Genomic DNA, 25,193 nt, shown 5'->3' with positions numbered 1-25,193 from the left:
TTCCAGCATTTGGTGGCTGCTGGCATTCTTTGACTTGTGGCCACATCACTCCAGTCTGTCTCCGCGGTCACAATTTTTTATGTGTATGTAAACTTGCTCTCACTCTTTTTATTTTTATTTTTTAACATTTTTATTGAGTTATAGTCATTTTACATGTTGTGTCAAATTCTGGTGTAGAGCACAATTTTTCAGTTATACATGAACATACATATATATTCACTGTCACTTTTTTTTCACTGTTAGCTACCACAAGATCTTGTATATATTTCCCTGTGCTATACAGTATAATCTTGTTTATCTGTTCTACATTTTGAAATCCCAGTCTGTCCGTTCCCACCCCCTACCCCCTTGGCAACCACAAGTTTGTATTCTATGAGTCTGTTTCTGTTTTGTATTTATGTTCTTTTTTAGATTCCACATATGAGTGATCTCATATGGTATTTTTCTTTCTCTTTCTGTCTTACTTCACTTAGAATGACATTCTCCAAGAACATCCATGTTGCTGCAAATGGCGTTATATTGTCGGTTTTTATGGCTGAATACTATTCCATTGTATAAATATACCACCTCTTCCTTATCCAGTCATCTGTTGATGGACATTTAGGCTGTTTCCATGTCTTGGCTATTGTAAATAGTGCTGCTATGAACATTGGGGTGCAGGTGTCATTTTGAAGTAGGGTTCCTTCTCGATATATGCCCAGGAGCGGGATTCCTGGGTCATATGATAAGTCTATTCCTAGTCTTTTGAGGAATCTCCATACTATTTTACACAGTGGCTGCACCAAACTGCATTCCCACCAGCAGTGAAGGAGGGTTCCCTTTTCTCCACAGCCTCTCCAGCATTTATCATTTGTGGACTTTTGAATGATGGCCATTCTGGTGAGATGATACCTCATTGTAGTTTTGATTTCCATTTCTCTGATAATTAGTGATACTGAGCATTTTTTCATGTGCCTTTTGATCATTTGTATGTCTTCCTTGGAGAATTGCTTGTTTAGGTCTTTTGCCCATTTTTGGATTGGGTCGTTTGTTTTTTTCTTACTAAGTCATATGAGCTGTTTATATATTCTGGAGATCGAGGCTTTGTCAGTTTCATTTGCAAAAATTTTCTCCCATTCTGTAGGTTGTCGTTTTGTTTTACTTATGGTTTCCTTTGCTGTGCAGAAGCTTGTAAGTTTCATTAGGTCCCATTTGTTTATTCTTGCTTTTATTTCTATCGCTTGGGTAGACTGCCCTTGGAGAACATTTTTGAGATGTATGTTAGATAATGTTTTGCCTATATTTTCTTCTAGGAGGTTTATTGTATCTTGTCTTATGTTTAAGTCTTTGATCCACTTTGAGTTTATTTTTGTGTATGGTGTAAGGGAGTGTTCTAGCTTCATTGATTTACATGCTGCTGTCCAGTCTTCCCAACACCATTTGCTGAAGAGACTGTCTTTATTCCATTGTATATTCTTGCCTCCTTTGTTGAAGATTAGTTGACCAAAAGTTTGTGGGTTCGTTTCTGGGTTCTCTGTTCTGTCCTGTTGGTCCATATGTCTGCTTTTTTTACCAATACCATGCTGTCTTGATGACTGTAGCTCTATAGTATTGTCTGAAGTCTGGGAGAGTTATTCCTCTAGCCTCTTTCTTTCTCTTCAGTAATGCTTTGGCAATTCTAGGTCTTTAATGGTTCCATATAAATTTTACTATGATTTGTTCTAGTTCTGTGAAATATGTCCTGGGTAATTTGATAGGGATTGCATTAAATCTGTAGATTGCCTTGGAGCTTGCCCTCACTCTTTCTCTTACAAGGATGCTTGTGACAGCCTTTAGGGTCCACCTGGATAATTCAGGATAATCTCCCTATCACAGTATCCTTAATCACATCTGCAAAGATCTTACCATGTAAGGTAACGTTCACAGGTTCTAGATAATAGGACCTGATGTCTTCAGGAGCCCCCATTCAGGCCCCTACAGTAACTTATTACTAAGATGAGTAAGGTAATTTGAATAATGATTTGGATTTTTAAAAACATTTTATGTATTTAGAGCAAAATTAACTGATACTACTGGGAAGTAATGTAGTTGAATATGAAGTATGAATGTGACCATCAAGATGTGAGACCTCAAGTAGCATCATCTCTTAAGAGTATTATGTGACCTGCTATAAAACATGGTGTGTTTATATTTAAGATAGAACGAAAGAAGAGTTGATATTAACTCGTGTTTAACAAACTTCTCATTGGAAATGTGAAATTTCCTAACAAATTCCTGAAAAATCACTGAGGAAATTTATTATAGTCACTGTTATACTTTTAAGATAAGAAAACTTTTCTTTGTGAAATGAGAATGTTTCTACTGGAATTAAATCGGGCATTTTTCTCCCTCTAAATACCTATGATATCAACTAAGTTTCCCTGTTCACCTATACATAGTACATTTATAGTTTCAGGTGTATATTCCTTTAAGTTTTTTTTTTAAATTGAGATATCATTGATATGGTGTATATATTTGTAACAATCTATACCAGGTGCAGAGCTTGCTATTCAAATTGCTGTGGTACAATTCCAGAAAATAGCAGGTTGTTACTTCTGGACTCCCATCATGAGAGAGGAGCTCAGGGAAAGTGGGAGAAAAGGCACGGGTTAGAAATAACCTGCTAGTTCTAATCTTCAGAACCTTTGCATAAACAAGATTGGAATAAAAACAGTGTTGTGTTTTTTTTTTTTCTTCAAATTTGGAAACCTGTAACTTGTCCAATCATAACATTCCATGCTGAGTGCATGCACACTTTTAGAAAGACACCACACTATTATGTACTAGGTCCCCAAATCTGCTTCAGTACTGGCTTTGTATATAACTTGAACTTGAGACGTCAGTTGGCTAGATGGTGTATTTTTATATTGCATCCAGTAAAATGAAAAGATAGCCAGCAAAATGTAGTCAGCATAGCACTAGTAAGTTTTAAGAACATTTGACGTTAATCAGAATGTTAGGTCCTGTATTTTTACTGCAAAATCATCAAGCTACAATTTGTCTTCCTATGTGTATGCAAACATTTAGATACTGTCAGTGCTTAGGAGCAGCTGAATACAATGGAAGTATATTAAAAATAAGGGCAGAGTTCTGGAAAAAGAAAAGTTAACCAAAAAAGCAATTAAAAATAAGCCCAGCATTCTAAACCTGATTATTTTATTCAAAAACACAAATGTCTATATTACTTGAGGCAGTATTTGGGACAGCAGAGAAACTATCTGTATTATTTGAATAGTAAGAATATCAGCAAGTTGTTGCTTACTTCCTAGGGGCATAGAAACAATTGTGCCTTTTGTTAGTGGCAAATCTTGGAACTCAAATAACTTACAAAAAGTATACTTCTAAGCATATTCAAAATGTGCCCCTGGTTTATATATCTGGAATCTGAAACAGTGTTTATCATAAAACAAAGCAAAACAAAACAACAAAACCCCAAAATAGTTAAAATATTTCTTAAGAATATCTCAAGTGTCAGACCTCCGATCTCATCCTGTGCACATCCATGAGAACAGTCGAATGACATCTTGTAGCACTAATGTGCTGAGAGCCTGGGTCTCTTTGGGCAGATGCCCAGTTGGGCATACTTTGCTGTCAGTACCTGTGTGGAGTGGGTAGGGGTCTCAGTTCATTATAGGCTGAAACTCACAGGTGTATTCTTTTCTTCGTAGGCATTTTGGGCATAGAAAAGATCCAGTGTTTTCCAGATTGAATGTTATGACTCATTAATGGGGTTATGACATCAATTTAATGAATCTCAACTAACAATTAAATAGATTGAAGTAAAATAAAATAGAAAATATCAGAGTGCTTCACATGTAAGGATAAGCATTGTTTTGTGAATTTTTAAAATTCTGCAATGTAATGTACAAATCTAATAAACTATTCTTAGATCTCCCTCGCCAGTGGGGAAGGAGTCTCATATACTACTTGACCTTTGTGTTCAGACCTTGGGAGGGGTGGAGATGCCTGTATGGGAATGTAGTATTCCTGGTTGGTAGATGGGGTAGGAGCAGATGCAGCATGACCTTAAGTGATAAACTGTATTTAACACGGCTGAGATTTTTCCCTGTATTCTTGACCAGCTCTTCACTCTCCTGAAATTGTGGATTTAGTCAAATAAAAAGATTGTCTATAATCTAGGAAATAAAAGCCAAAACAGCAATGAAATACTTTATACCCCTCAGATTGGAAAAAAAAAAAATCCGATAGCCCTAATATTGGCCTGAATGTGGCAAGAGAGGAATTATTTTCTGTTATTTTGGAAGGCAATTTGACAGATCTTGGTGAGTTTGAAGATACGCGTATCTTCTGACCCACTGCTTCCATGGCTACAAATCTATTGTAGAGGAAGAAGCTCTCCTGCATGTGCATAGAACACTTGCACCAGGTTATTTATCCATATGTATGTCTTCATATCTATATTTCTATCTAAATAGGTGTATGACTATATAGATTTAGAGATCTGATCTCTGCTATACTCGGCTTCTTTTTAAAAGTGGAATGATTAAGAAGGTAACTCAAAATCTTTGCTTTTTTTCCCCCTTATTCTCAATTCACTTTCTGCAGATTGTATGTGTGTCTGTGTGTGTGTGTAAAGGAAACAACCTTACCATCCCTCTGCTGAGGAACAAATAACAAGCCGAGGTTATTTATGCTGTAAATACTCTATTGCAGTTGGAATGAGTAGGTTAGACTTGCCAATGGAATATATCAGAAGTAACAGGGAGGCTAGAAAAAACAAACTGCAGAGAGTTCAGATAGTTTAATGCTGTTTATGTAAAAATTTGATTCTTCAAATAATACCTATTTTGTGTAGGGATTCATATGTATTAAAGTAAACAACCTGGATAGAAAATAATATTCTGCAATTTGGTCAACTTTATAGAGACAGTGAGAAGGGGTGGTGGTAGCACTTGGTAGTGCTTGGTGATATTTTAGCTCTTATCTGTACCATTTGATTTCTGACCAAAATAAGTTCTGAAGCAAATAAGGGCAGGATATTAATATTTGGTAATTGTGGCTTGTAAGTACATGGGTGTAATACTGTTTCTGAACTTTTCTTTGTCCAAAATATTAAACAGCTTAAAATGTAGTCTATCCTATCTTTGAAAAATAGAATCCTTTAGTCTTTGTGTTACAGATTAATTAAATTTGTTGGAATTTCCACAACTCTTGATGCATTCACTTGTAATATTTTGAAGAACAGGGAAGATGTTTATATCAAGTCTCATTTGCTGATCTCTGATATATTTGGCTTCATTCCAGTGAAGGGGTGATTAAGAGAGTGTTGTGAATGCTTTGATTCTTTGTTCTCAGTGTACGTTCACTAGAACAGAAGCTGCGTGAGGGCTGGAATTCTGGTCTCTTTGGCTCACAAGCATCAAGAGTAGTTAGTGCCTGGCACTAGGACGGCTCAGTAATTTGTGCTGAATGAATGAATGAATGAATGAATGAATGAATAAAAGGATAAATAATGAATCCCCAGCTATGAACGCTTTGTCATATCCTGTTAGTTTATGCATGTAGCATAGGCACTGCATATTACATGCCAAGAAGTGAAGTTACAGTACAGGATATTAAGAGATGCTTCTATATTAATCCATTCCTTACTTTCCTCCAAGAAGTTAACTGTTGGGACAAAATTTTTTTTCTTTGGACAAACTTGTCATCTACCTTTCTCTAAAAGATAAGAAGCCACATACTCCCACCTTTACCTTTCTTTTTATACCTTATTTTCTGATTAATTCAGAGTTAAGCTTAGTGTTTGTTGGAGACAGTAGAATGAATTGACGCATATCTATATCTCTGCAGTGTGTAACGGTTTCCGGTTTCTGTGTTTGCTTTTGTTTTTGTTGCTGTTCTATTTTATTAACATATTTCACATAGTCTTAATACTATAAACTCTCTCAAAAGTTTCTTGAAAAAAATTACGATGTCATATTATTTCCATAAAAATTATATTCCTTTAAAGTTGTATGTTAATTTTGGGGGGAAAATGCATCATTTAAAATGTACCTGACTTCCAATATTTTTAACTGAATTCAGTTATGAACTTCATAAAGCAAATGCTTACTCAGTGTTGGAGGCTGTGTCCTCTAAAATTTGTATGTGCTAGTCCTAACTCACATACCTCAGAATGTGATTGTATTTGAACATAGGTTCTTTAAAGGGAGGGTATTAAATTAAAATGAGGTTTTAGGAGTGAGCCTTAATCCAATATGACTGATGTCCTTAGAAGTAGGAGAGATTAGGACACAAACAATACAGAAGAAAGACTGTGTGAAGATACAGAGAGAAGATGGCTACCTGGAAGCCAAGAAAAGAGGCCTTAGAAGAAACCAACTCTGTCAACGTTTTGATCTTGGACTTCTAGCCTCTAGAACTGTGAGAAAGTAACTTTCTGTTGTATAAGCCATCCAGTATGTGGTACTTTGCTATGGCAGAAAACTAACATACTTGGTAAAGTTAATAAATATATACACATTTATCTTTTGTCAGCCTAAACTTATTAGACAGTAACCTGCCATCTAGATCTTAGGAAAATATGGAATCCTTATAATAAGGAAGTTAAAAGATGTCAGAGGTATATTCTGTACAGTAATATTTAACCTTTATATAGTTCTTTATACTTTAAATACAGTGTCATACATCATCTCATTAGATAGCAATCTGACATCAGTGACTTGATTTAAAATACATTGCAGTGCATGACAGCATTTCAGTATCTATGTGGCCGTATGACTTACAGATGTATACTTCTGTCATAATTAGTGCCTATAGTAGGGACTTTGAAATACTAGTACTTTTCAGGCACTTTGCCACCTCAGTTATATTTAATGTTAATTTTAATGTGAAAAAGTGATAATGTGTATTAGTACAGTAGTTAATGGGGATTCAGGATATCAAATTAGCTCAAATTGCTCATTCCTGCTTCAGTTAATTGGTAAATATTTATTGTGTTGGCTTTGTACTACCTACCTGTGCTGGTTTCAGTTTATCTCCACGAAGTGATTTGTGACTTATTAGTAAGAGAAATCAAAGATTATAGTATTTTAATTAGTGCTGAAACATTCTTTTGCTTCTAAAATGAAAGATGTTATAATTAGTATCTTAAAATATTTTCTCTGGTAGCAAGCATGGAGGTAAGTTCTCTGAGGTTTTAAGATAGATCATGAAACTGAAATATGAAAAAGGTTGGATTTGAACCTACTCACTTTTTAGCATTGGTTTGCTTTTATTCTACAACATGGCAAATATCAAGAAAAGCAAGCTTGGGTTATTTTGCATTCTGCTATTAGTTTTTCTTCGTCATCCCTCAAAATTCTATGTGTATACTTCAAATGCTACAAGAAAATAAAAGCAGTGTTTTATATGAAATGCCCTAACCTAAATTTTGAGTCCTCTATTTTGAGTAACTCTGAGCCTTGAAGATCTTGGAATCCTTAAATCTCTATTTTTGGCAGGCACCATGAGAATTGTTTTGTGAATTATTTAAAAATAGGTACCTTCACTTAACTCATGAACTGTTTGTGAATTCTTTTACAAAATTGTCCAAAGATGGGGTAGTTTTTCCTTTAGTTTAAAATGGTCAAGATTGTTTGTGTTGTGAATTTCTCAACTCATCTAGTGGTGTAAGTTAATTTAAATGAATTTTTAAATTTTTATTAAGTAGGAAATTGTTTCATTTTTTATTATACTGCTTGTGGTTTCCCAATTTTAATCATAATTAAAATATGCATACTTTATTATCATTTAGTGTTGCTTCTGTAGTGAAGACAACTAATTTCTAATGTAGAACAGTTAACAGCTTAAAACATATAGTGGTTATGATCAGTTTATAGTCTAAAAACAACTCAGTTACCGCAAATATTGTTTATTTAGATTAATCAGTGAAAATTAACTCACCTGTATTTTCTGTCAACTTGAATTTCATACAAATCAGGCGTCTTGACTAATCAAATCGTACATTTACATAGCCTTCCTTCAATTTTCCCTCTTTAATTAACTCTGTTACATACATACCCAAAAGGTGATTGGTGTGATCATGTTGTACATTCTACATTCCTGTGTGTTCCTCGCAGCTGTGGTGCTGAGGGCTCCCTACCCAGAATGCCAGCCTGCCTGGCTGCCCCAGCTTACCTAAAGGCCACATTTATCACAGCTAGGGATGCGGAGGGCAGGGTAGGATATCTCTCTATTTTCTTTTCTGTCTTTACGGAAAATATGGAATTTTTATGTCTACTGAGGAAACAATGATGTGTTTTACAATTTAATAAATTTTTTTAACTGTTCATTCTGTTTTTTCATTAATAGAAATTTATTTCCCTCTGGGAAAGTATTAAGCTACAAAGGAATAATGAATGGATAATAATATTAATCAAGTAATTTGGTGATTTTAAAGAAGTATTTCACAGCTAAGGTTTGTTCTTGTCAAGAAAATACTTAGTTTCTGCTCAGCCAAGATTTTTCTCTTCTGAGTAGTGTTTGGATGTAATTCATATTATCTCCAGTGACTACTTTTTCCTGGCTATTAAATCTAACTCCTCAGATTGATATTTTCCTTCTGTAGTTGCTTTGATAAATCGATCAGTTTTGAGTCATCTAGTTGATTTGGGAACCCAAATGGTTAAATGCTTTGAAAATGCCTCTGGAGACCAAATTAAAATCGAAACCTTTTTTTCTTTATATTTGCAATTTTTTAATGTCAAAAATCACAGTTAAAATACCAGTGCATTTGAAACCAGACGTTCGTGTTTTATATGGGGAAAAAAATCACAAAAAATATTCATACTTGAGTGGCAATAGCCAAAAGCAAAAATGTTTTGTGATTCACTATTAGTCCTCCCGACTGTTCATCCCAGAAAGACACATTCTTTTGTTTTATATCCCTCTGGCCTGATCTGTTATACTGAATTAAATAGTTGAAGGCAATCATATATCTTTTATTTTCAGTTTTTAGGAGATGGCACACATTTTGTCTCTGAAAAAGCAAGATCTTTTGTATTGTAATTTGGTCAGTTTCTGAGTTTTGTAGAGCAACTTTTGGATTATAATCTCTGCCAGGATCTTTCCACCCATATCCAAGTAGATACCTCAGAGCATTTCATCTGCTGTCATCTTTGAGGACCAACTAGCATATTGTTGATGCCACAGCCTCAGCTCCAAATCAGAGACTCTCAGAAGTGTAATAGAGTGGTCACGCAGGGAGGTTTTTTTTTTTTTACAAAGCACATGCCTGTGCCCTGTTCCGGACGTATTGCTTTAGAATTGTGGCGGCGGCAGAAACATTTTGGAAAAATCTCTCAGTGTGACACACTCTCATGGTGAAGAGACACTGACTATACCATAAACCCGGAAAATCTATCATTGGTAATACTTACCTTTTAAATGAGAGAAAGGCAGTTTTTGTGGTGTCTGACCCAGAATGTCATTGCCTATGACAAGTAAAAGAAAATCATGCTATATTAATATTAAGTCACCCACACAGGAAATATTTGAGTCCTATGGTGTGGTAGGAGCATTCAGGATTCACTTCTCCGGCCACAAACAAGGTAATTGCCTGTCCAAATGCTCAGTCCTCTTTCTCCTGAACTCCTCTCTTCTCCATTCTCTCTTTACCTACCTGTCTATTAAGATGTAATTCAGACAGTGCCATCTTATTTTATCGACTCCCTTACCAGAACCTCTGGGTAGAAAAAGAGGCCAACTCCACAGCTCTCTAGAATCCTTATCACCGTCGTCTGCGTATCACACTGTACAAAAATGTGCTCACTTTTCGTTTGGACTTACTTGTATGTGTCCCCACTTTAGCCTGTGAATTCATTCAGGGAAGGGATAGTGACTTATATACTAGCCTGGGAAATCTTTGCTTCTCCAATGCCAGGGTGTCTTCAGGGTTAGCTGAATGACGTTACTTTTTCTGTCTAGTAGTAGAATTCATGGGAATGTACATGCCTGAGGTCTTCACAAGTTAAATGTTCTTCAGGGAGTGTCCATTCTAAATAAATACGGGAAATTTCATCTGTTAACCTTGAATAGGAAATGAGAAGATATTTTTCTTAAGAATTGTACCTTCTAGACTGACACAGAAGTTTTGATACTATATTGCAATTTCAGAATTTTGTAAGGGTATATTTAACATATTAGTGTATATGTCTGATGTTTTATATACTGCATTTGATTTTGGCATTTTGGCCACTTGTTAATTTATTCAACAGGCATTATTTCCGTCTCCTTCTTGAAACATTATTGTCTCATGCCCTCTGTGATGCTCTTCTCTCCTAGTTATCTTACTACTCTCAACTCCGTGGTCTTGCTTGCTTCTCATCCCAAACCTCTAAATGGCAGAGCTCTTCAAGGTCTTGTTCACATCAGCTTCTCCTTTTTTTCTATCATTATGTGTAATGATATCACTCCTTCTCAAGGCTCTCAATGCCATCTGTGTGTCAGTGATCCCCAGATTTTATCTTTAGCTTCAGCCCTCTTACTAGAGGTAGTAATTCATTTCAAAAGCTTAGTCATGAGTAAACTGATGGATATCTGCGGATGAAGACAGGACTTTTCGTCAAATGCAGTGGTACCTTGTTAATGCATCTATGTCACATATCTTCTCTTCATTTAGAATTCGTTTTTCATAATTCTGAGTGAATTATTTTCATAATTATGAAAAACCCATATTCTTTGCTTGATTAATTCCCCTTATATGGTTCTTATGTGCTCTTCATGAACTTATTCTTTTTTTATTGGGTAACATTGGTTTATAATATTATACAAGTTTTATGTGTACAATACTGTAATTGGCATCTGTATATACTACAGTGTACTCACCACCAGAAGTTTAGTTTCTATCTGTCCCATACAATTGACCCCTTTTATCCATTTCACCCTGCCCTGCCCCCTTGCCCTCTCTCTTTACCCTCCCTACTTCCTCTCTGGTAAATGCTGATCTGTTATTTATATCTATGCATTTATTTTTGTTTTTTGGTGTTTTTTTAATTCCACACATGAGTGAATTTGTATGGTATTTGTCTTTCTCCATCTTATTTCACTTAGCGTAACACCTTCAAGGCTTATCCATGTTATCACAAATGGCAAGATTGCATCTCTTTATGGCTGAGTAGTATTCAATTATATACATTCATACACACACACGCGCGTGCACACACACACACACTCTACATCATCTTTATCCATTTATCTGCTCATGGGCACTTAAGCTATTTCCATATTTTGGCTATTGTGAAGAATGCTGCAGTGAACATAGCGGTACATATTTCTTTTAGAATTAGTGTTTTTATTCTTCAGATAAATACCCAGAAGTGGAATAACTGGATGATATTGTAGTTTTGTTCTTAATATTTTGAGGACTTTCTATATTGTTTTCTATAATGGCTGCACCAATTTACATTTCTATCAAGGATGTGTAAGGGTTCACTTTTGTCTGCATCCTCTCCACCTCTTGTAATTTCTTGTCTTTTTGATAATAACCATTCTAGCAGACATGAGGTGATATCTCATTGTGGGTTCTGATTTGCATTTCCATAATAATTAATAAGATTGAACATCTTTTCGTATACCCATTGGCCATCTGTATGTCTTTGGAAAAACATCTATTCATATCCTCTTCCCATTTTTTGATCAGATTGGAGTTTTTTGTTACTATTGAATGGTATGAGGTTTTTAAATATAGTTTGAATATCAACCCCTTATCAGATATATGATTTGCAAATATATTCTCCAATTTGGTAGGCTGTCTTTTTGTTTTATTAATGGTTTCCTTTGTGCATGAACTTTTTAGTTTGATACTGTCCCACTTGTTTGCTTTTGTTTCCCTTCTTTGAGGAGACGTATTTAAAAAGATGTTGCTAAGACTGATGTGATGTCAAAGAACGTGCTGCTTAGGTTTTCTTCTGGGAGTTTTTTCGTTCAGCTCTTACAGTCAAGTCCTTAGTCCATTTTGTGTTAAATTTTGTGTATGATAGTGGTCTAGTTAAATTCTTTTGCATGTGGCTGTCCAGTTTTCACAATACCATACTGAAGAGAATTTCCTTTCTGCATTGTATGTTTGTGTCTCCTTTGTCGTAAGTTAGTTGTTCATGAATGTATGAGTTTATTTCTGGGCTCTCAATTTAGTTTCATCGATCTATGTGTCTGTTTTTCTGGATACTATGCTGTCTTTATTATTACAGCTTTGTGATATAATTTGAAATATAATGTGGTAACTCCAGTTTTGTTCTCTTTTCTCAGAATTCTTTGGCTATTTGGAATCTTTTGTGTTTTCATGCATTTTAGGATTTTTTTTTTCTATTTCTGTGAAAGCAAAAAAAAATGTCCTTGGGATTTTAATAGGGATTGCATTGAATCTGGATTGCTTTAGGTAATGTGGACATTTTAACAATGTTGATTCTTTCCATTCATGAGCATGGAATAGCTTTCCATTTATTTGTGTCTCTTTCAATTTCTTTCAACAGTGTCTTATAGTTTCCAGCGTACAGGTCTTTCATCTCCTTGGTTAAATTTATTTCCAGGTATTGTTGCAATTGTAAATGGGATTGTTTTCTTAATTGTTCTTCCTGCAGGTTTGTTGTTAGTGCATGGGAATACAACAGATTGTTGTATATTAACTTTGTACCCTGCAACTTAATGGTATTCGTTTATTGTTTCTAATATTTTTTGGTGGTGTCTTTAGCATTTTCTGTATATAAAATGTCAACAGAAAACAGTGACAGTTTTCTTTCCTTTCCAATTTGGATGCCTTTTATTTTTCTTGCCTAATTGCTCTGGGACTTCCAGTGTTAACATTGAATAAGACTGGGGATAGTGGGCATTCTTGTCTTATTCCTGAACTTAGAAAGATAGCTTTCAGTTTTTCACCATTGAGTATGATGTTAGCTGTGGGTTTGTCATATATGGCCTTTATTATGTTGAGGTACATTTCTTCTATACCCATTTTATTGGAAGTTGAATCTTATAGGATGCTTTTTCTGTGTCTATTGAGATGGTCATATGATTTTTATCCATAATTTTGTTAATGTGATATATCATGTTGAATGATTTGTAGATATTGAACCATCCTTGCATCCTTGGAATAAATCCCACTTGATCATGGTGTACTATTCTCTAAAGTATTGTTGAATTCGGTTCATTAATACATTGTTGAGGATTTTTACATTGAGGGTTATCAGTGGTAGTGGACTGTACTTTTCTCTTTTTTGTGTTATTGTTGTCTGGTTTTGGTATCAAGGTAATGTTGGCCTTTCAAAATGAATTAGGAATTTCAGTTTTTTGGAAGAGTTTGAGAAGGATCAGAATTAAATCTTTAAATTTTTGGTAGAATTATTCACCAATGAAGCCATCTGGTCCTGGACTTCTCATTTTTAGGGGAGGTTTTGATTACTGTTTCAGCCTCCTAACTAGTCATTGGTCTTTTCATATTTTCTATTTCTTCCTCATTCAGTCTTGGAAGGATGTATGATTCTAAGAATTTATCCATCTCTTTTAGATTGTCCAATTTGTTGGCATATAGCAGTTCATAGTAGTCTCTTAGACTTAGAGATGTGTGTTACTTAGAGGTATGTGGCCTTGGGCAAGTTACTTAATTGCTCTGTGCTTTAGCTTTCTCACATATAAAAAGGAGATAGTAGTGCCCACCTCAAGAAACTGTTGTAAAGATTAAAATATTTAATATATGTAAGGTATGTAGAATACCTAGCACAGAGTAAGCAAATTTTAGTGATAAATGCTATCCCAGTCTTCTTACTTAATAGGCCTATGAAGATGCTTTCCTGAAACCTCCTAATTTCATTTCTTGTTCTTCCTCTTTCTGATCTTAAATACTATTCATTTGTTTCTCCTTCTTCCTGTAATCATTTGTGAGGTGTTGCAAGAGGTATACTGTGGTAGTGCAGATGGTCTTTGCACATTTTCAAGGTCACTTCTGGACCACACCCACTTAGAAGCCTCTACACGGCTGAAAGGCTGGAAAATGTGGGGCCTATTGTGCTTCCAAATGCCTGTGGTTGCATGGGATCCTTGGAATGTTAATTAATTTTCATATTTCCCTGTAAGTTACTTTTTGTTCTAGCTACAGAAGTATCTGAGTTGGGTCCCATAGTGGCATTGTCATTCACTAACACCCTCATAGGAGACTGTTCTTGAAACTTTGTCATTTTTAAAAGTCTGTAAAAGGCATTCTAGGTTTGCAAAGCTAGTTTAAGATATGCTCCAAGGTCTAGCAGTGAAGCTTTTGGTCACATATTCACACAGAAGATTCTGGTATTACTTTGGACAGTGTGCTTTGCAAGGCTGAGGTACGTTTATGGCAACTCAGGGACTTTGAGATAAGGAAAGCTACTCTCATATTTCCTCTGAGAACCTTCTGGCCTCATTAGAAGAGATTTTACTTCAAAGCATGCCTATTTTATGTCTTCTGCAGTTTTTTTTTTCCTCTTTCAAAATTAAAAAAAAAAAATCATACCAAGTATCTGGTGATAGAAATGCTGTGAGCTTACTTTGGGACTCCTGATGAATTCATTGAAGTAAATTCAAGTCTCTTGAATTCTTTCCTGCCATTTGAGACCAGTGGCAAAAAATGAGACTCAATCAAGCCAAGTAAACTATACATGTAAGTTGCATTCTTTGATGTAATTTATAAATGTGTATTTTTAGGTATAACTGCTTATTTCTATTATGTTTTGAAGTTAAACTACAGTATTAAAAATTTCAGATAATTCAGTGCAAAAACTCTTGTCGATAAAAGAGAGAATTTATTAGAGTACACTGACTCATCCAGTACTTACATCAACCATGCATACTGTATCCTGCTTTCCACCTTGTTGACTTATTTTTTGGATATTTGATACACACCAGTGTATTCAGAACAGACCAGTCTAGCTTCTTGTCTTTGTACAGTGAGATGAGCTGAGAAAATATTCACTTGTTCATTTATCAATGTTTATTTAGAGTCCACATTTTACTGACTTGGTGCCAGCCTCTGAGATCAACGAGACTCAAACTTTCACTTAGTATATCTAGAAGAGAGAACTGATGTGTAAACCATTCAATTACAATGTGCTGTGAAAAAGGTAGGAGGTGGCAATGGTTAACTGTCTAGGATTGAGGGTAGGAAGAAGTTTGCTAAGTGAAGGTGACATGTGAGCTGTGTTTTGAAACATAAAGGGAGCTTGTTGGCTGATATGAACAAAGAAGAAAGTACGTGTCATGTGTTTAAGAACTACAGGCAACTTGGTTTTGCTGGAGTTTATAGTGCATGTTTTCTTGTTCTGATTCTAGGACTCCTGGTAGCTGTGGTTTTTGGTGTACTCTGTGGAAATTGAGGAATTTTTATTCACCTCATGATACTTGCCAAATCATTTGTAGAGACAATATAATATCAAATTATATAAGTGAATTTTTAAGCCCTGATAACTGATACCACAATATCAGAGGTTTGAAAAGTATTGCATAATACTGCAATCATAGCATTTTCAATCTCTGTTCTGCTCCAGTGCATCTATGTAATGCACTCCCATTAGTAATGGTGACTCACCAAGGTGATAACTTTCAATCTTAGGCAGTGGTTTGGGGTATCACCACTTAGAGGCGTGTACTTGCTAAGGTTAATATAGTCCTTGTAACAGATAAATCTCCAAATACAAATGGATTAACACACTAGGGGTTTATTTCCCTCCTAAGTACAGAGTAAGAGTTGTGACTGCTAACTAGGTGTGTGGTGGCTGGAAATTAGGTGGAAGGCAAGTGGGCTTGGCTCCATATCGTTGTTCAGGGATCTGGCTAGTAGGTGTGTCACTGTCTTTAGCAATTTCCAAAAGTTCCCATCCAAGTGCCATAGGGCAGAAGAGAGAATGTGGAGAAGGCCCATCAGCTTTCTTTCTGCCTGAGCCCTGAAGTGGCATATATAACCTGCCACTGGGAGCCTGGTTTGATGTGAGTCTAGACATGTGTTAGTTGAGGGGTGACTGGTTTACTCTGCCTTTTTGATTAACATATAGGTATTTACCACTGAAGCCCACGATCCCAGTTATTTATTTTTAGTTTTGGAGACCTCAAATAATGCAACCCTTTATTGTGATCCTAGGCCTCTGCCAGCCCACCAGCCCTCTCAGTGAGCTTTATCTCTCAGTGGGACTTGTAGGATGTTCTGAATCCTTTGCAAGCCATGCCCAAACCATGAATACCCAGAGCATGCTTTCAGTATACCGGTCACCACCTTCTTCCAAGCTGTATTAATACTCCTGTGTCATGTAATATACAGAGTTGAACTGATGGTTGGTCTTCCCTTAGGGCAATTGCTTTCACAGTGTTTTGCTATGAACTATAGTAAACACATTTAAAACTATAGTCTAGCAGGGAAACAAAAGGTTCACAAACCAATATTTATCGTTGCTACTTGAGATACATCTTAACATTTATGTTATTCTAAAACATTTGGAAAATGCTATTCATGATCTGGTAAGTTGATTTGTGACCTAGTATGAAGTCTTCACTCGAAGTTGAATCAACGTTGTTTTAGAGGCCTGCAGCCTTCCCGTGGTGATGTCTGGGATGTGGGCCTCCAGGTGAGATGTTCTTTGGGTGCCTTGTATCTAATTGGATGTTTACAAGAGACACTTCTTTCCCACTGTGCCCTCTCCCTTCCCCACCCACCATTCTTCCCCAGTCAGAGGTTCAGGCCAGACAGTCTGGTTTTGTGATGTCACTTAAATTTGATCTCCTTATTCTCCATCTGGCCTTCCTTCCCAGTACATGATTAGGATCGTGCTATTATATGAGGATATACTTTGAGTCATGTTTCCCTATTTGAAAAAACTGGTGAATAAAAGTGGGGACAATGCTGTTATTTTGCTATCATATTCTTTATTCTGTTCTTCAAAAGAAATTGTCTTTCAGTCATATGTGACTGTTAATAATCTTTCAACTCTATATTGGATTGCTGTGCCACTAGTAGAAAAAGTGTATCCTTGTAAGTTTTCACTGTTTTGGGGTTTAGAATTTCCAGGAGATTCTTCAAACTCAATTTTATATGAGGTTTAAAAACAGATGTGGCAGACTTATTTATCTTAAAACTGGAAGTCTGTACCTTTGACCACCATCATGCATTTCCTCCACCCTCTTTTGTGACGACCACCAGTCTATTCTCTGTATGTCAGTAAGAGTTTGGTTTTTAAGTCCTGGGAATGTAATGAGCAGTAGGGTGACTAGGATTAACAATATGGTATCGTATATTTGATAGTTAATAATGGAGTAGATCTTAAAAGTTCTCATGACAAGAAAAAGAAAGCTTGTAACTATATGTGGCATTGGATGTTAACTAAACTTAATTGTGGTAGTCATTTTACAATATATACATCTATCAAATCATTATGCTGTACATCTAAAGCTAATACAGTGTTATATGTCTTAATTATACTTCAGTAAGAAAAAGAATTACAAAGCAAAACAAAATCAGGTGTGGTGGGTACATTGAAAAAGGAAAAGGGATGTTAATTCTGTTTTGTATTAGTTGAAAGGCATTAGGACAAATTCTTCTAAACGTAGTAACAAACAAAAGCACCTTCCCAATATGTAAGCAAACTCTTCTTTCTAAAGAGCAGTTATTTCAACTTTTTATAAACGTAAAATATTGCCCAGAATTTTTAAGGTTTTTTTTTTTATAGCTTTTTGATTGTTTTTATTGAAATGCTTGTTGTCTCTTGTTAAATGACTGCATTAATTATACAGCTTTGGGCCAGCTTCTCAACCTTTTCCAGAAGAAGCCCCCGGTTTCCATTAAAGAGTTTTATGGGGGCTCCCCACACGTCAGATTTCACACAGCCAGCTATACTGGCTTTTTATAAAGGTCTTTGAATGCAATGCCAAGGCCTCCCACTAATTGTTTTATGGGCTCAGTGTGGGATCTGCATCCCTGACTGAGGAAGCCCCGCGTTAAAAGACTGTGGGAGTAAGGAGCTGTCAAACATACCCAGAAAGAGCAGTAAAAAAAAAAAAAAAAATCCTGGTTAGCTGTACTGTTGTTGCCAAGGAGCGTAAGCAGAGCACAAAACATGCCAAATGCTGACTGATTTTAAACAGTCACCCCTATTTCAGAGAATACTCACTTCATTACATTTTTTTGGGACAAAAATCAAATCACAAATAGCTCCATAATTTGAGTGCTCATTTGAAAGTTTGGCACTGTATTTCCAAGGGGTGAAAAAAAAATACAGCTAACTAAATATTTTTATGTGTTCTGTTAACTCATCATGGTTATCTGCGAACATTTAGTCTTGGAATAATGTGTTCAGAGTTCTTTGCTTCATTATCTTATTTCCTCTGAAAAGGTTAAGGAAGTGTTTTTACCCCCTATGAACCACTAAATTGCATGTATCTACACTAAAAGTAAATTCTAAACTTTAAAGAAGTAGTGGCAGAATTGAAACTTTTACCTCCTCTCCAGGCCCCGATGTTGAGTCTTGTCAGTCTCCAGCAGTCTTCTTGGGATTCTGAACCTGCTTTTCCTCTAGACACTGAAACAGGACATTTTTGAGGTACAGTATGAACTTAGAGGATGTTTTTAGCTTGGTTAATGTTGACCTGTGAACAGAAATAATTGAGTCACTTCAATAAGGCCTAGAGTAGAAATAGTGTATTCTGGAGGAAGGAAAATGCAACCTGTGCCCTTGCAGGTTAATGGCATTAAAACTAATGACATACTGAGATTTTTGTGAATTTCCAAATATCTTTTTGGAAACTTGAAGGAGAAAAGTGAGTAGAGTCCTTTGTAATCAAAATACGCGCATTAAAAAATGATTCTCGTACTTTAAATAATCTTGAATTAGCAATTCTTTATGAAAAAATTATTCTCCTTTTCTTAGCATGTTTCTTATGTGTAACATGTGGCTACTACTTGTATATGGTGCGTGTGTATGATATTTATATACTATTCTGTTTACTATTAATAATACAGTAGGAATGTGTAATGTATAGAGCAAACCACAAGTAAAACATTGTATAAAGTGTGAAATGAGTTTGATTTTGCTAACTACAAAAGGTAATTTCAATTTTCTGTTAATAGTCTTTTGTCCATACAACTATGATATTTTTCCCTTGAAAGCTGGACAAAATCCAAAGCAGAGAACCCTTGATGGTAATTTCTTCATCACTGTGACTCTAAGAAATTCTTCTCTCAGTTATATATATATATATAGTTATCTTTTATGTAAAATAACTTGAGTTGGCCTGCTATTTTATTTACTGTATGAAAAATTACCCTTAATGCCAGGTTTCACCTCTGGATGGCCCCTTGCTATATCATTATTGTGAATAAGAATCAACTTAGTAGTGTGATCCATAAAACCAACCATGCTTCTGTCTATTAAAGATAAACGTATCTTTTACAACTTCTTCTATGAGCTTAAATGTGTCATTTGTAATTCAAACTCCAAGTTATGAAATCTATTCATCATTGCCAACATTTTTTCTGTAGATTGTACTAAATTTTTCCCTTCATTTTGAATTCCGAGGGACCAGATTATAGGGTGCTCACCACTGCGTCTGTGTTGCCATTCGATTCCTCCATCCCACTGGAACTTCCATCAAAAGTGCTATTTCATTGACTCGTGTTCCATTGTGTGTCTCTAAAATGCTTACAGTCATGCAGGATATCCGTCTGTGTAACTAACCAGTCTTTAGCCAGCTTGCTTCTCTTCATCAGACACTTTGTTTTATCATTGTTCTATTGAATGTCCTTCTGTGTATTTTTGAGGTACATGATGGTAAAGTTTGACAGTGAAAAAGAAACTGCCACTTCATTAACAGAATTCATAATAGTGTTCTGAGTTGTTTTCAATTAGTATATTACAAGTTAACATATATTTAATACTTTCTCAATTTCAAATGCACTTCATATATGTATTTATCTCTTCTAATCCTGTAGAGGTAGCATTGTTATTCCTATTTGCAGATGAGAAAATTAAATCTTATGGAAGTTAAGAAACTATCCCATAGTCACATAGCAAGTAAGCAGAGTTGGGATATGAATGCAACAGGCTATGTACAGTCATCCCTCAGTACCCAGGGGGAGGGAGGGTTGGTACCAGGACTCACCACAGGTACCAAAATCCACTGGTGCTCAGGCCTCATGGTTGGCCCTCTGTATCTGTGGATAAGGAACCGTAGACAGGGAGGGCTGACTGTATAGTTACTGGAAGAAATCCATGTATAAGTGGACCCTTGCAATTCAGACCCATGTTGTCCAAAGGTCAGCTGTACTCTGAAATTGTATGTTTATGAAAGGAAGTATTGAAACTGAAGGGATTGTGTAGATTTTTTTCTGTGGTGATTGTTGTCTGGTTTATAGAGACTGCTTTTGGGTAACTTATACTAATAATATATGTACAATAATTGTTGAATGAATTCCAGAGACCTGGGTTCAAGTTCTGGCCTTTAGATTGGATACTGATAAATGATTGAACCTTCTTGGACTTAAGTTTCTCAGATAAAAAAATAATGTATTTAGGTGTTGGAAAAACTGGACATCTACGTGCAAGAGAATGAAATTGGACCGTTATCTTGCATCGGATACAAAAATTAGCTCAAAATGGGTTAAGGACTTAAATATAACACTGAAGCTGTACAGCTCCTAGAAGAAAATGTAGGGGAAAAGCTTCATATCATTAATCTTGGCAATGGTTTCATGGAAATGACTCAAAAAGCATGGGCAGCAAAAACAAACAAGTGGGACTACTACTACTGCACAACAAAGGAAATGACAACAGCATAAAAGGGCAGACTGCAGAATGGGAGAAAATATTTGCAAACCATTTGTCTGACAACAGTTCATCTCCAAAACAAACATGTAAGAAACTCCTATAATTCAATAGCAAAAAAACTAATAGCCTGCTTAAAAGTGGGTTTTGAATCTGAATAGGCATTTATCCAAAGAAGACAAACAAATGGCCAACAGGTATATAAAAAATGTTCAATGTCACTAGTCATTGTGGAAAAGCAAATCAAAACCACAGCGAGATAATCACCTCATACCTGTCAGGATGGTGATTATTTAAAAAAAAAAAAGTGTTGACAAGGATGTGGAGAAACTGGAACCCATGCACAGCTGGTGGGAATGCAAAATGGGAGCTGCTATGGAAAATAATAAAGAGGCTTCTTAAAAATTTGAAATAGAACTACCATGTGATCCAGACACTCTAAGTCTGGATATTTATCCAAATAATTGATACCAGGATCTCTAAAAGATATTAGCACTTCCATGTTGATTGCAGAACTAGTCATAATAGCCAAAATGGAAAAAACCTAAATGTCCACTGACAGACAGATAAATAAAGAAAATATGGTGCATGCACACTGGAATACTATTTAGCCTTAAAAAAGAAGGAAATTTTGCAATATGTGACAAAATAAATGAACCTTGAGGACATTATGCTAATTGAAATAATCCAGTGTGGGAAAGACAAATTGCATGATACCCCTTACATGGGACATCTAAAATAGTAAAATTCATAGACTCAAAGAATAGAATGGTGGTTGCCAGGGGCTGGGGAGAGGGCAAAGTGGGGAGTTACTGATCAGCAGGCATGGGTTTTAGTGATACAGGATGAACCAGCTCTAGTGATCTGCTGTACAGCATTGTGCCTTGAGTCAACGATACTGTATTTCACACTTAACAAGAGATCTACCCACTTAACACATTTTAAGTGTTCTTACCACAATAAAATAACATTAAAATTTTTTAATATGAAAAAGGAAAAATAACAAGTTTGGATGAGGTATTTTGGTGTACTAAGAGCAGACATGCTCTTCCTGGAGGTGTAATAGTGGGAGGAGGGAGTGCTTATAAAACCTCCTTTGCTCTGTTTGTTCCTACCCCAAGGCAGTTAGAAATGTACTAGATGAGATGATCTTTCAGCTCCGGGGTAAGCTGGGTTCCAGATCTCTTTGGCTACAATCTTTTGAAAGGCCTCACTTGGACTGGGCCTTAGGAGAATCTACCGCATGGACCTAAATACTGTGATGAGTAAACCCCTCTTGGTTGGTGGATGAAGGGGGTGTGGCTAGCCTCCAGCACTCAGTTGTCCCCCATTATTATGGGACCCAGTTGAAGGGTGTTATGTTTCAACTCGTGTATGCTGTTCTGGGAACTATGGAATTCTCCTTCATATTTGGAAGAAATTCCTCTTCATTCTGAGGAAAGCTTTCCTTTTCCTCCCTGCCCTTTGGCATTTAAAACATTTACTTGATCTATTTCTACTACTTCTATTTGGCAACTGTAGTTACTTGTCTTCACTTTTCCTGGAACAAGCAAGTTAAAGTTGGAGCTGTAGAATGCTGAAATCATCCTATCAGCTGAACTGTTTCCTTGTATAGTGACTTCTTGGTCTTATATTTCTAGGCAAAGCTTAAACTGTACTTATAAATTAGAGAAAAATAGTATTAATTTTTTTTTGCTTCACATTTCTTGAGATTACAAAATCTGGAGGAGATGGGAAAGATAGACGTAAGAGCCTGTTGGGAGACCTAGTCCTCTACTACCTGAATTTGAAAAAAAGACATTTGGTGGCATTTTGCTTCATTTAGATGTAAATTTATTCTTGTTCACCCCACCATAATCTTTAAAAACAGTCTATAAAAAAGGGCAGAGGCAAAAGTCTCAGATTATAGGAATAGAATGTGTCCCAGACTTGATTGGGGTTGGGGTGGGGCGTGGACTATTTGCCTACCTCTGCAGCATTCATTTGCCACCTTCTTTCCTACCAGTAAATAGTTTGCTTCTGAATATCCATGAATTTCCAGGAGAGCAGACTTTTACCTTCTGCATATAATTTAGATCAAGACAATCAGGGTATTTCATTTTTCTGGCTCTAGTGATGCTTGTAGGGTGAATATGTGACCTAGGCCGTTTCAGTCAAACTGAATCACAGAGCTTTGTTTTAGCATTTTAGAACAACAGTGCTTTCTTTCTTTCTTTGTGAACTTGGGGAACGGGAGTATTTTGCCTCGGGAGTTGCTAGTCCCAGTGTTAGAATAATGGGTTAAGATGGTATAGTTGAGAAATGGGTCCCTGGTTATTTCATTGAACTGTTTCATCAAGCCTTACCTGAAGCTCATTCTGCTTCACAACTTTTCAGTTATGGGGACCAGTAAATCTGCTTCACGTGTAACTTAGCTTGAATAAATCATTGCCAGCAAAAGAATTTTGGCTGATACATGAAAGCCTTTGTACTTTTGCCTAGACCTTCCTAATTTAGTTTACTTTCCTAGAAGCAAACTTTCCGATCTGTTTAGACATGAGTTCCTTCACCTATTAAATGCAGAGTTTGTATCGAACTGTCCAAAATATCCATTGGATCACTTTTTCTCCCTTCTTCCATGTAGTGGAAGTTGAATCTGTTAGGTCAGAAATTTGTCACCCTCTCTCTTCTTATTTAGACCTATCCTGCTGCAGTCCAGACTCTAGGAGTGTGGATTCCTTCAGTACCATACATAGAATAGCATAAATGTCATATACTTTTGGTCAATTTTACAATGTATGATTACTTCTTTCCATTTTTATCCAAGCAATAAATACTTTATAGACACACAAGCTTAGGGAAAGAGAAGGACGTAAGAACGATGAAGCATGAATGTTTTCCTGTTAATCTATAATTAAGAAACAGCAGATGACTACAGGGAAAGCTAAGAATTAATGATTCCAAAGATAACCAGTCTGTCCCAATATAAATCAGTTGATTTTGCTGTTTTTTTTTTTTTCATTAACACGCTGGCTCCCTAACCTAGCCAGCTATATCCTAAATGTTGTCAATAGTTAAAATAATTATTTGAGAATAGTATCATGGATCAGCTCAAAACTTGAACCTAGTGTTAGAGAGACAACTTAGATGCCTTAGGGATACTATAAGTCCAGGTCAAATTATCATGTAAAGGAAAGCACAGAAATGCATTGAAACTTGGACATGGTACTAGGGGAATATTAATAGAATTTGGATGTTCATAAGGACTTTAACACTGTTCAAGAAGATAAGACGAAGAACCAAGTAGATTTTTAAAGCCGAATGGTTGATTGTGGTGGAGGAGTGGTATTAGTGGGAATTAACATTTATTGAATTGTGCCAAACAGTGACAGGTCCAATGAAGGCTTTATATGAATTCAGTGAATGGTAATTTGTAGCAATGTAATTTCATGAAGCAAAGATCTCTTGCAAGGCACAATTTTTTCTTTTTTTCTTATTTTTTAATGACATTTTGTTATGTGTGACTCAGTGATGAATGACTTTGTAAAATAGGTGTGTTCCTCCAGATTGCACTGTGGGACATTTAATTATTTTTCTTCTGAACAGATGTTTTATAGATTTTGCAAAATTTGTACCAAATTCTTCTTGGTCTTAGCCATAAACATCATTGTATTTAGACCTATATTGCTGTACTTCTTCTGTTATGCTTGCTAGCTAGATTTTAGCAATGAGTTTTCCTGCATTTTAAGATACTACTTAAATTAAAAATGTTAAATTCTACAGTTTTTCTTTAAGGCCAACCAAAATTTTAGCCTAGAGGAGTTTGCCCTGCAGTTCAGATGCATCTGCTATTTTGAGTGGATGCTCCGGGGACCTGTCTTATTTTGTTTCTCTCAAGAACACCTTGTTAAATTTGGTGATCATGTCCAAAGTCAGCAATGCATGCTGTTTCATGAGTTATTTGGCTATACATTGAGTTGCATTTTTTAAAGTTGTCACTATTTTCATTGAATCTTAGTGTTATATTGATTTATAGCTTGTGTGTATGTGTGTGTGTGTGTGTGTGTGAGAGATGGCTACATTTGCTTTTTGCATTTAAAAAAATAGTTACAATAGTACCTTTGAATGGTGTTCATAAGGTGAAAATCTAGTAGATAAAGTTTAGAAAACAAATGACCTCAAATTAACTTGGGTGTTGGCTTTTAAAAAACATTTTAATTTAAAGCATTTTATTTTATTTTTGAAACTTAGTAAAACGATAATTTTCCCCGTGGTAGAATGATCAGAGTTACTTTGAACAAGATAGTTCCTCTTTCAAAATTAACCTGATATTTACTTTATTTGCTTGAAAGTTATTTGTATATAATTTATTCATCCAAAGTTCTTAAGGTTCATTGACAATAACTGGTAAACTGGGATGATCTGCGCACA

At 35.8% G+C, this 25,193-nt stretch overlaps 1 protein-coding gene across 4 annotated transcripts in view; it reads left to right on the top strand.

The window, feature by feature from the left end:
- The window catches only part of BMPR1B (bone morphogenetic protein receptor type 1B), a 348,600-nt gene that overhangs the window by 117,260 nt on the left and 206,147 nt on the right, over window positions 1-25,193 (top strand). The window contains exon 2 of one of the 4 annotated variants that reach the window (XM_074343616.1): window positions 18,473-18,563. The exons of the other annotated variants lie outside the window; for them this stretch is intronic. The gene's annotated coding sequence lies outside the window, so the exon portion shown is untranslated. The remainder of the gene's footprint in view (window positions 1-18,472; window positions 18,564-25,193) is intronic. 4 annotated transcript variants of the gene reach the window in all.

Source organism: Camelus bactrianus, chromosome 2 (assembly GCF_048773025.1).
Source record: "Camelus bactrianus isolate YW-2024 breed Bactrian camel chromosome 2, ASM4877302v1, whole genome shotgun sequence".
In the NCBI taxonomy this organism is placed as follows: domain Eukaryota; kingdom Metazoa; phylum Chordata; class Mammalia; order Artiodactyla; family Camelidae; genus Camelus; species Camelus bactrianus.
This window is presented reverse-complemented; position numbering and strand designations above follow the sequence as displayed.